At 32.3% G+C, this 12,512-nt stretch overlaps 1 protein-coding gene across 3 annotated transcripts in view; it reads right to left on the bottom strand.

Annotated features, from left to right (window-relative positions):
• Positions 1–9,432, bottom strand: part of LOC146995339 (uncharacterized) — a 95,954-nt gene extending 86,522 nt beyond the window's left edge. The window contains exon 1 of one of the 3 annotated variants that reach the window (XM_085823413.1): positions 9,137–9,432. The gene's annotated coding sequence lies outside the window, so the exon portion shown is untranslated. The remainder of the gene's footprint in view (positions 1–9,136) is intronic. The other 2 variants (XM_085823412.1, XM_085823411.1) reach the window with 2 other exon arrangements.
• Between the last annotated feature and the right edge of the window lie 3,080 nt (positions 9,433–12,512).

Genomic DNA, 12,512 nt, shown 5'->3' with positions numbered 1-12,512 from the left:
CCGCTGTTTGTTGTAAAAAGTTCATTTTCTCTTATTTTTGATATTTAAAACATTTTATTGACATGCCTGATATTATCTGAGATAAAATTTTCTAAAAAATGACGGGTTTTTCAAAAATTTCACTTTATCTTATGTAATCTTAAAAATTAAAAGTTTGACTATGCATAAAATCTCAATTCCATAAAAAGAGTAGATTCTTATCTCTGTTGTAAAAGTGTTCATTCGGTCTAAAGGACTTAAATACAGGTAATTTCAACAGTTCTTGAGTGATTTGGAAGGTGAATATGGTGACGTTGCGTATAACGCGGAAGCACGTTGGTTGAGCCCAGAAAAGAGGCTTCAGCGCCTGTTTTCTTTTGAAAGCGAAGTTCAACAGTTCATGGAATTTAAAGGGAAATCTGTTCACGAGTTCAGCGACGAGAAATGGTTGCATTTTTTTGTCGATATTACAGGTCACCTCAATGATTTAAACTACCGCTTACTAGGAAAAGAGCTGCTTGTTCATAATCTTTATTATTTTGTGAAAGCTTCTGAGACAAAATTAATCCTGTGGGAAAGTGATTTGTTAAATAAGAATTCCATTCACTTTCTAAAACTGATGGAGGGTGTGAAGAACTTAACAACATGGAATTCAAATAATTATGTATAATGCATTTCAGGGTTGAAAGAGGAATTCAAAAGCAGATTATCCGATTTTCTTGAAAATGAAATGTTCATGAGTATGTCACCATTTCCAGTAGACGTTGGAAGTGTTCCACTTGGACTTCAATTAGAATTTATAGATTTGCATTCTGACTGCAGTAAAATGCAAGTTTCTTGAAAATCCTACATTAATTGATTTTTATTCGAAGTACGTGACCGAAGACAAGTATCCGGGAATTCATAAACATGCACTCTTAATGTTTTTTAACTTTGGAAGTACCTACACATGTGAACAACGTTTTAGTAAAATGAAAATCAAAAAATTAAAAAAAAATTTTAAAAAAGAACACTGCAGGCAGACATTTGGAGGAAATTTTACGAATTGCAATAACACAGATTAAACCGGATATTGAAGCTTTAATCAAGCAAAAATAATGTCAAATTGCACATTAAAACTAAAGTAACTACCATCTACCGCCAATAATGTAATTTTTTTTTTTTTTTTTTTTTAATGCATTTTGTAACATCGGTTCTGTACAACCATCTTTATACTTTTTTCATAGTTAAAAATGTTGCAAAAGATTTTAATTCGATTTCCGTTTGACTTTATGGAACCTACCTATATATATACAAATGCGTAACACTATCTCTTCGCTTAGAATCAATTGTAGTGTTGCAAAACAAACCTCCCTTCTTCATATAAATTTTCTGACTGCACTATTTTTTGACAGACATGTGGCCCGCGGATCTTTGCGAATGTACTGATGTAGCTCTCGGGCGAGAAAGATTGAAGGCCACTATCTTAAGGTAATGTAGCTCGCTGGAACCTTTGGATCAAAATCTAAAATTTAAATCCGTAAAATTTTGGAATTAAAAAATTTCAACTGCGATCAGAAATATAATTATTAAAAACCTTCAAATACAAGCTCCTAATAAAGTTAACAGAGAAAATGAATCAAAAACGTTTTGCTAAATTCAAGAGAAAATGCATCCAAAATGTTTTGCTAAATTCAGTCTTCCGCAACATAAATGAAAATATGGATTTTGAAAGAATTCCTGTAGTTGTTGTTACTGATTCCAATTGGTTTGCTATTAGGCTAGACTCCAAGAACCATCAATAATTCCTAAACGAAAAACTATTAATAATCATTCAATCCTCATGAAGCTTTCGTGAAAACTATATTGTATTATCATGAAATTACGTAAATGTAATTTCATGATAATACAAATTTCAGACAGCGTTAAATGTTTTATACTTAAGGAATTATTAAATGCAGCAATTTCTTTCTGGCAAAAAATATGACTAAAATACTTTTTTCTTTTTTAATCGTATCATATAATTATCATAAGTTATTTAATCATTTAAGTTATGTTATGTGTTAGACATTTAGAACTAAGAGCACTAAAAGTCAGTTATGCCCTCTTCAGCATTCAAACCTCAGTCTTTTTTCAATTGTTTGCAAGACGTGCTAATTACTAACACCTCTAAAGCACGCGGTGGAAAATGCTATAGTTCATTACAATGTCTCTTAAGTAAAAACACTAATGTTCCATATTTTAGATATTCAAAGAATATTAGATTACTCTTGAACTGGTAATGATACTTAAGACCTAAACTCTAACAGACGTGAAGTGAGTTATCGCTATGTCTGAGAACAACGACAAAGTCTTGAAATAATCTTTTTATTTAAACAGAACATAAGTACATGCTCTTGTGCTACAATAACCACAACTGGTGGTTATACAAATAAATAGAACAGTCGGATTTAAGTTAAATGTTGAGCAGTAGTTGAATACTACACAATTAAGTACTGTACTTAAAATTAGCTCAACTCTATTAGCGCATCAAAATTAAAATGGCAGCATCGACAGATCGCAAAGACGAATAATTGTAGTTGCTAGAGCTGGCAGGAAATTAACCACGTAGCGCGCACCGATGTCAGAAATACTGAATAAGGATTGGGAATGTGATCGTGATCCTCCCTCTGTATTCCTTAACGCTCATTTTCGATTTTGCTGGCTGCGTCACTCGACGATGTAGAAAGCAGAATAACCGATCAAATCACCAACTCAATAAAGATACTAGCTTCACGATAACGTATTTTTTTTTACATGCACACAGAAAAGTATAATAAATAATTTTTAACGTATTAGAACATAGGCAGAATAATCTGCCCCCAATACCGCGCGCACCTCTCTTACCTTAGCGCCGACTCAACTATTCTTTTATCGAAATTTTTACTAGCGCTTCTGCGCCTATGCCCACAGTTGGCGAAGTTCGCTTATTTTGGCGTTTGTTTCTGTTTTTGAATTTTGCATACACTCTTTCTCAAATCCAAAAACCTCAGTTTAAATATGTTTAATTAATTTGCATTCTGGTGAGAAATACGGAAAGCAAAAGTAAAGTTACAGTAAAGGCTAAAATCATAATAGCTAGTTAACTGACATAATATTCCCTACAAGAGTCTAACACTATTTAGTCAAAACTAAACTAAAATGATCCAACAAGTACAGTTAAACAAATCGCAAAGAATATAACAGGCTTTTGTTAACAGTAACAATATTTAGTCATAAAATTACTCTAAATACTCATTCATCCTCAATATTTTAAAGTTGTAATTATTACTTTCTCACTTCATCTTCCGGAATTTTAATCCTCTCTGAAGACCAACCGCATTCTCTTCAATTTAGCGCTGGCCTTGAGTGAGGAATTACGCGCCGTTTTCAAATAACCCTGTGGCAAGGTTTTCATTCTAGTATCACTTCTGGTTTCCGATATTCCTTTGTTGCCAAAGGTTTTTTTTTTTTTTTTTTTTTTTTTTTTTTCCTTATAATTTTATATTTACTCTGAAAATAGCATTTTCTGATAGGTAAAACGGAACCTTGGTGTAAATGCTATTAAACATTACTATTGCTGGTTGAAAAGTTTACGTTTTGGGGGGAGGGGGAGGGAATACATCGAAGAAGATATATCGTTCTTTTATGACAGAATAAATTTTCATAACCGCAATCATTCCTCGGAAACTGAGAAAGAAGAAAGGAAAGAATCCAGAAGCAGCCCTTGGCAAGTATTGCCACTGCTTGATACGTTAAGACCTATAATTTATCTTCTACGAGGTCTCGCGCATAGCCAAAAATATAAACCTAAAATTTTGCCGTTTGGCAAAATATAAGACTTTAACTTTCATATTTAATAAATCTACCGAGCCCTTTAAAAGCAATAGACACACTTATCTAATAATTTAAATATTTATTTTGTTACTTTTTTAATAACGCATCTAATTAATATATATATTTATCTATATATATATAAAGAAGAAGTATGTTTGTTTTCTAATAACTCGGTCACTACTATAGCTAGCGTCACCAAATTTTCTACGATTCATTTTCTGGGTCTTGGAAAAGGTCGACGTCAACTTTTTCCAAAAGAAAGTAGCTAAAATCACAGATATTCATTAAAAACTCGGAAAAACGATAATTTTCGTTCTCATTTTTCCGAGTGGCAACAGTCTCGCAAGCTGTACATGAAAATCAATCTGCTTTATTTCGAAAGTTGTTGCCACTGCTCGCTTTCAAATCCTAGAGTTTGTTAATAAAAAATTTCAGACAAATAAAAAGTCTTACGATGAAATAAAAATAGCATTGCCAAACATTAAATACATTATCACCGATTCCAAAAATTTGTTGGAAGCCATTTCGACTTTAATCAGCCGAAATATTAAAAACTCTGAGAGCACTAATTTTCGCAATCATTTTTCCGATTGGTGTGTCTCGCGTTGGAGATAAAAAGGCTTTATTTCAAAAAATGTTGCTACTGCTCGCTTTCAAATAGTTTAGTTTGTTAATCAAAAATTTGTAAATTTTACAAACTCTCCATAAATATAAAGAAGTCTGTTTGTTTGTTCGCTTTATTGATTTCTAAACAATTACGATAAATTTTTTGCCACATTTAATCGACTAAAATTTAATATAGGTGAAATATTGGATGGAACTTGAGCCTTTATGACCATTTGATTAGAAAGACGAAAATCATTAAAAACTAAAACTGCATGCCATTGTTGCTTATATAATGAGAGAGAATTAGCTTATTTTTCTATCGAAATTTTTATGTGGGTTCCATATCGCATCAGTCTGAAAAATGTATGACTATGAATCGTATTTTTTGCATCGTTATTAGAGAAGGATTACAGCGGTATCGTTCTCTCTGTTGTCATATGCATTACTCTCAATCTAACGTAACTGGCATCGGGTACTTCTGTTAGTATATATACATATTCAAACACATTTAATTTATAATATACTTAGCTGAGAATTTTCATGAACATATGCAGCTTTTTGGAATAAATGAAAAAGGCTCTTAGCGTCATATATTATGCAAGTGGTATGGAACAACTCATGTTTTTTTTCAGTTTTTACGACGTTTTAGAGTTTTTAATTTTTTGAAATTTACATTAGTGAATTTAGAAATTAAATTGCGGCAAAGTCCACCAAGTTCGGCTCCAGTACATCTTAATTTTTTTAGATAAATCGTAACTAATCGGAGCCTAAATAAAAGGGCCCCAGAACATGTAACTTTTTGAAATGGCCGGAAGCTTTATTTAATAGCCATTAGATTTACGCCACTACAGGGGCCGGAAGTGGTGGCCATTTCATTATGGAAACATCTAATAGGTGGCTACTGTTGCTTCCTATGAAAGAGCGGACAGTTACAATCATACCTTCTCCGGGATTTGAACCCTGGTCCATCGCTACGGCAGTCAGGGTCACTAACCACCGTATTTGCACATAAAAATAAACATCTGAGGATGTTTTGTAGCCTTTTATAGGATCTGGAATCATAAAAGCCTTGTACAGAATAACTTCTGTATATCATGTCCATCACAATTGGGTTTAAGTTCCTGTTTTCCAGTAGTGTTCTTAACTATTTTAAGTATTGTGAACTATTACAGCCTTGTACAGAATTCCAAGAGCGGATTTATTTTATTAGCTGGCAAATTGGAATATACTAACTGTAATGAAAAATTGGTTGCAGTATTTGAAACATGTGCATTTATATAGTATGATGAATTGATAAATACTAACGGTAATGAAAAATTAGTTGCAGCATTTGAAACATGTGCATTTATATGGTATAATTGATTGGTATATAATATGTACTGAATAATTTTTGTATTGCATGTTTGTTACAATGGGGAATTGGTTCCTGTTTTTCTGTAGATGTTTTTAATTATTTGAAGAAATTGGGCACTATTATAGCCATTTTACAAGAATGATTAGCTATATTTGAATATGTTCTCTTATACTGTAGGAATACCTGTCAATTTGTATAGATTGAAATTGTTCAATTGTGCTATTTATAATTGTATAGTAGAAATTTATTATTTTAACTGTAATGAAAAATTAGTTGCAGTTTTTTTAACATGTACATTGGTAGTATGATTGATTGGTAAATATTCTAACTGTAATGAAAAATTAGTTGCAGAATTTGAAACATGTTTATTTTTATGGTATGATGATTGGTAAACAATATGTACTGAATAATTATGTATTTTATGTCTGTTTTAATTGGGAATTAGTTCCTGTTTTCCATTAGATGTTTTATTTTAGAATATGTGCTTTATATTGTTGGAATACCAGTCAATTTGTATTGACTGGAATTGTTTAACAAATTTGTAGTTTTGCGCAATTTAGAATTGTATTGAAAAACTTTAAGAATTAGTTTTCTTTCGTTCTTTTTTTTATCATCTGGGAGCCAAGTTATTATTTACAAAACATTTGCTTCTGTGGATAATAGTAAAATAGTGCATATATTACAATGAACTTCCCAACTGCAATTTCGTGATTGCTTTGTGGATAACTGCGACACAGTGTGTAAATTGCTATGGGCACACATAATGAGGTGTGCAAACTATTAAGGACACGAAGTTATGATGTATCGAAGTGGACAAGTAGTATTTACGTGAACAATAAACTTAACAAAAGTGTACTTTGAATTTATCAAAAGTTAGAATTCAGTCTATATGATCATAGAATAGTCTACACAACATCATATACTTTGTGCTATGGAACTATCAACTGCCTGAACTGATGTGATTGGCCTACTCTGTGGATAACTGCAAAAATAATACGGACACATGTCATTAGATGTGTAACTGATAAGAACATGAAGTTATGACGCATTGAAGAAGACATAGGTTTAAAAACTGGTTAATATATAAGTCCCACTCTCCACAACATAGATCCTATCCATGACAATGTAATTATTAATTGATTGTATATTTATTTTCATACGGATTATTATGTAACAATTATTGTATAGATGACATTGTCAATTTAGCATTGTAATATTGCTATCATTGATTCAGTGAATGCCGCCGGCGGTGGATGGTAGATTCTTTTCCGTCGCATGGACATAACTCTAATTGGTTAAGTTGGACCTTAGGTCGGAGGTTCATGCGACGGCGTTTCGGTCACTAACCACCATACCTACTGGTTGGCTCTTTCATGTAGCTGAACCCCAATTTCAACAGAAAATTCTTTTGATCTCGAAAATTTTATTTTAATAATAGATTTCAATTTTTTAAAAAATATTCTAACTTCTGAGTGCATGACAATTTTTCCCTGGGAAACAAACTTATGAAACCTGAGTTGCGACTTAAGTTAGACTTAAGAGAAAAGGGTTTAATAAGGTTTATTAAAAAAAGGAAAATCCTCACTGTATGTCAAACGCTAATTCTCCAAGAAGTGCAATGAATAGCGGGTAAATTTTTCGTTCCAGAGCTAATGCCTTTACGTGAAAAAGAGCATCTACAGAATTTTTGGAATGGTTTAACCAAATACGGGAGACCAGAACTGTCAGTTGTTACTTTAATTCTCAGCTAGTCCTAGAAGGAATTGTCCTCTTTGTCTCATTCTGCGGGACAGCTAGAATTACACCTCGCTGATTTTGATGAAAAAAATATAAATAGTATCATATCTCTGTAATTATATATTATCATTTGTTCAAGTTTACTTATTCTACGGACGGCGGCACAGGAGCCTCCGTCGCTACTAATCTCTGAGTTCTAGCACAGCATGTGCACAAGTACTTCCATATTATTGGATGCAACTTACTCGATTCCTCAAGCATTTAAAAGTAAAGTATAATATATTGGTAAAGGCCGTTAATGGTCGATTGCCTCTTACTAAGTGATAAGACATAGACATAGACAGATAATTATATATTGTCGCTTCACGTCAGAATCGAGAATCTTCTTTGTCTCTGAACCGTTATTTTGAGAACTGAATGTTTACTTCTTTAAATATTTGACTCTATGGGGCAATACAGAAAGAAAGTTATGATTGCTAAATAATAATCGTTTTATGTGCGTCAGACGTAAATGCAAAATAGGGAAAACGCATTTTAAAAAGACAGTTACACGATAATAACAAAAATATAAATTCTATGTTTTCGTACGCTGATGGCGAAATTCTTTTGATAAGAATAGACAATTAATAAAAGCAACAAATATTTATTCTCTTCTCCCAGTTTACAAACACTCTCATTACAGATATATTCCATAAGGCTAAAGATGACGGTAATAATAAATTGTAATACTAATAATTTTATAGACATGGTTGATTAACGAAGATAAGCATTTTGGCGATCAATTTAATAAAGAGATTTAAGGATATTATGGTAGATATAACATTTTTGACGATATGACGGTACAATGATTGTGATCAACCATCATGGAGCTCATCGGAAGTGTCATATCGTCGAAACTGCAAGGACACGGATGTGTAACTTATTCTTTCATAAAAATCTGTTCAAGTACTAATACTGTAGAAGTAGTATTGTATACCGAAATACTTTATATTAAAAAAAATGCCGCTGTTAATACATATTATATATTTTTAAATTCTCTTTGTTGCATTTACATTATTAAAATGTTTTAAATACAATGTCGATATTTTTTCTATGTATGAGTGTCAAGAATGTATGCCATTAACATTTCATTGCTTTTGATGTCAGTTCTCGAAAAATTATTAATTCTGGTGTGAACTGAGGGTTATTTGTAATTGCATTTATGTGGTATAACCAGTAATGATTTTCTAAATTCTATTTAAATGTAAATGAATAACAGCCATTAGAAGATTTGCCCAAGAGGGAAATGAGACTTTTTATAAAATTATTATCTTTTGCAAACGTTCTTCTGCATAGTTATAACATTCTACTTGCAACCTTCAGTGTTCGTATTCCATTAATTAGTAATTGCAAAGCACGAAACGGTTATCTGTCTGACGGATAGATACTGTTCCGGGATTTAAGAAAATTCGATTCATATTCATGTTATATATAGCGAATGTCATGAAAAAAAAAAAAAAAAAAAAAAAAAAAAAAAAAAAAAAAAAAAAAATCGTTTGAAAATTAATACTGGTTGACATTATTTTCAACATAAATTTACATTAAACTTGAAACTATGATAAAGAATAAATTATGTAAAAAAGTTACCTTGTATATTATCCTGGGCCTTATTTCATTTCTGTTAATATCAGGTTGTAAACCAACAAAGTAGATGCGCGATGTTAATGTAAACAATAAAACTATACAACTATACGCCGGTGAATATACCTCAAGAGGCAAACGATAAACAAATTACTCGCTTCGCTGGTTCCAGCGTGCCATTTATACGAAGAGTTTTCTCCAAGGCTGGAGCAAGTAATGATTAAAAAAAAATTACACGCTGCAAAAACCGGACTACAGAAACGCGAACTTTCAATGAAAATGACAACAAAAAAGAAACACCATTATGCTTCAATACATAAACTCAAACACGTGGTTGATCATCGAGGAAGTTATGACTGCATTCGCTTTTAACCTCACCTGCCAAGCTTGTCATGCTCATCTCGCGCGGGGATGTATGAAATTTGTAGACACTCCTCCGTTTTCTCTTAGATCGAAAGGTACGAAGTTTCGTTTTGAGAATGTTCCAGTTTACTCTGAACGTTTATAAGGAAACGAAATTGATTTTCCCGCCTCTTTTTTTATCGTACCAGGAAAGTATCATTTTCTGGTAAACCTTATTAGCAAAACGTTATTGACACCATTTTAGATTCGGATAATGGATAATAGAAAGCATATTCAATTATAACTGTGAAATATACTTTTTTTATTTATAGTTTTCCAGACGCCCCCACATTTTTCGTTAGAATACATATTTGTTAGGAATACACTTTTAATTTTTTTTTTTTTTTTTTTTTTTACCCCAACCAATGACCTTCTTGAAATAAAACCTATTCACTGCCTCATTATGATTAACAGTTTCAATGTTATGTATATGTTGCAAATTTTTCAATGTTATTATATATGTTGTACAGTTTTCAGTGTATAATCAAATAAATAGCTATCTCGGTTACATTAGTATATGAAAAATAAATAGTGTTATTTTTTCACATGCGCGATATGCTTTGGAAAGCATAATCGAATTGTACAATTTTTCATTTCTGTTTTACATAGAAAGACTTTTTTTGAATCGAAATTTTTTTAATAAAATAGAACGAACGTTTCTATTTTACTTAGATAAGCGAATATTTTTCAAAAGAGTTTCTATTGTCGTTTAATTTTTCATCTTGAAGAGCCAAATATTATTTTTTTCACTCCCCCTTTTTCTTTCTCTCCTCCTGAAACGGAAATAAATTTTGTTTTTTATATTTATCTGAAAAATTCAGTACTTTTAAATTATTTTTTTATTTAAAAGCGATGTTTAAAATCGAGTATGGAAATTTTGGTCACGTTACTTACAATCGAAATTTTTTAAATAAAATAGACGTTATAAATTACGTTATAATCACGTTATAAATTACGTATTATATCATTATACACACATGATTATATACACTACCTTCCACAAGTCAAATACGCAATGCATTTTCTCAGTCAGCGCATCCGAGATTAAGGCGAAATGCAACTACTGCTGTCAATAAGCATATGCAAACATCAAATGATGCCTCCAAAAGAGATTTGCTCCTCGAAAAATATGCAAACTAAGCATGGAGGGGGGAACGATTCACTTGCGATTGAACTTCAGACCTTGAAGAAAATCTCTTCAGAGAATGTTAGCGTTGATTGTGGATTAGATTGGTTTTTTCGACATAAAGAAGTTAGAAGATTCTCCGAAGAAGAACATGGCATCCGGTTGGGCGGTACAGTGCCAGATTTACGTTATAAGCTACATAAGCTATAGCTCAGAGGTTCTACTTTCTTGAGAAGCCCCCGAAAAATTGTACTGTACCATATCCTATATAGAAAAATTGTTCCATATCATCCATTATAAAGGGAAGGGCCCCCTGTCTCAAATAGCTTAGGGCCTCATCAAGTCTAAATACAGTGTAAGTTCAATCAAAGAAATGTCATTCCTTTCTTGTGAACCATTCCATTCATCTGTCGTTTCTTGTTTATAAAAAACAATCCTATACAATTAGAACTGTTACTCAGAAACCGGTTTCAGTTATTTAGATACTAGAGCCAAGGGTCATTAGTAACTTACTTAAGCAGTGGTTTCCGCCAGCAGTTAGGAAAGTCAATATCTGAAATTACTGTGAGGCGAAGTTTTAAACACCGAATAATTTCTATGCCCAGGCATCAATAGCTTCTGTCCCCTTAGCGCTAAGTCTAGAGCAGTATGCAAGGCGGGATTAAGACATTTTTGAAGCTCAAAGAATTTAGAAGATTTTGGTGCCCCAAGTATATTTGCATCATTTTCTTGCCTGATTTCTTCTCTCTCGGCCCTAGTTTAATTGTGCTATTCATTCCATAACAAAGCCGGCAATGGGGAAATTTTTGTGTTGCTCCTTTCCTGAGTAATTAAGCATCTTTTTTAAGGTGCCCCTTTCTTTGGTGCCCTAAATACGCACTTATTTTGTTTGATGGTCAATACAGTTTTGTCAGTTCTTTTAAAGTGATGTCGTCAGCATTTAACTTGAAATGAAACAAAATGGTCCAATGTAAGTTTCACGGATGAATCAAGATGATAAATATGTAAGGATATGGAAAGAATTTTGTTGAACACCAAGCTTTAAAAGGTGATCAATATAAGCTTAAATTAGTTATATCGATCGGCATGTGTTCATACTTAAATTTTAACAGCAAGGAGATACCAAGATCAAATCTTTGAACCTCCCGCGAAACTCTGTGCTGCAGTAGTGTTTCCCTTCTTTAGTGGATGAGAGTTCTAGTCGCACAGAACAAGTTTACACACAGACGAACGAGTATATTCAGAAAGTGAATATTGCTCGTAAAAAGTGAACAAATATTCTACTGACCTTACTCCTATCGAAAGTCTTGAAAGAAATACCTCTATCCTTCAATCTTCTCAAACTACTGTCCCAAAAACTGCAAATTGCTTTCTACAAGAATGACATCTTTACTTCTCTGGACCAGTTGACTGAAGGACAAAAACACTGATATGTTAACAGGAATCAAAGTGGAGTAGGTCATATATAGCCTTGTTAATCAATATATAGCCTGTTTTCATATATAGCCTGTTGAGGTTTCTTTATAATCCGTTTGTTTAACATGCAAAACTTTAAGCGGGAAGTAAACATTTAGAACGTAAGAATGCAACTAGACGTATATTCTATAATTTTGCTATTATGCTAACTCAGTTTGTTGCCTTCCTGTCAAATTTGGAATCAATTAAAGCATAATTGTTTTGCATTATTTCGAATACTTTTGGATGTTATTTTAACTTTTGAAATCGTTATACAGGGTTATTCACCAGAAAAAGATATGTTTTAAATAATGCAGAATAAGAGATAGGGAAAAAAGACTTACTAAATTTATTTAGCACTTCAAAGAATTTTGTATTAATACACTTTAACATGTGCAC

This window comes from Stegodyphus dumicola, chromosome 9 (assembly GCF_044657685.1).
Source record: "Stegodyphus dumicola isolate Sdum_Otavi_A_Nest chromosome 9, ASM4465768v1".
NCBI lineage: Eukaryota > Metazoa > Arthropoda > Arachnida > Araneae > Eresidae > Stegodyphus > Stegodyphus dumicola.
Note: the sequence above shows the minus strand (reverse complement) of the source record. Positions and strands in the feature narration are given on the sequence as shown.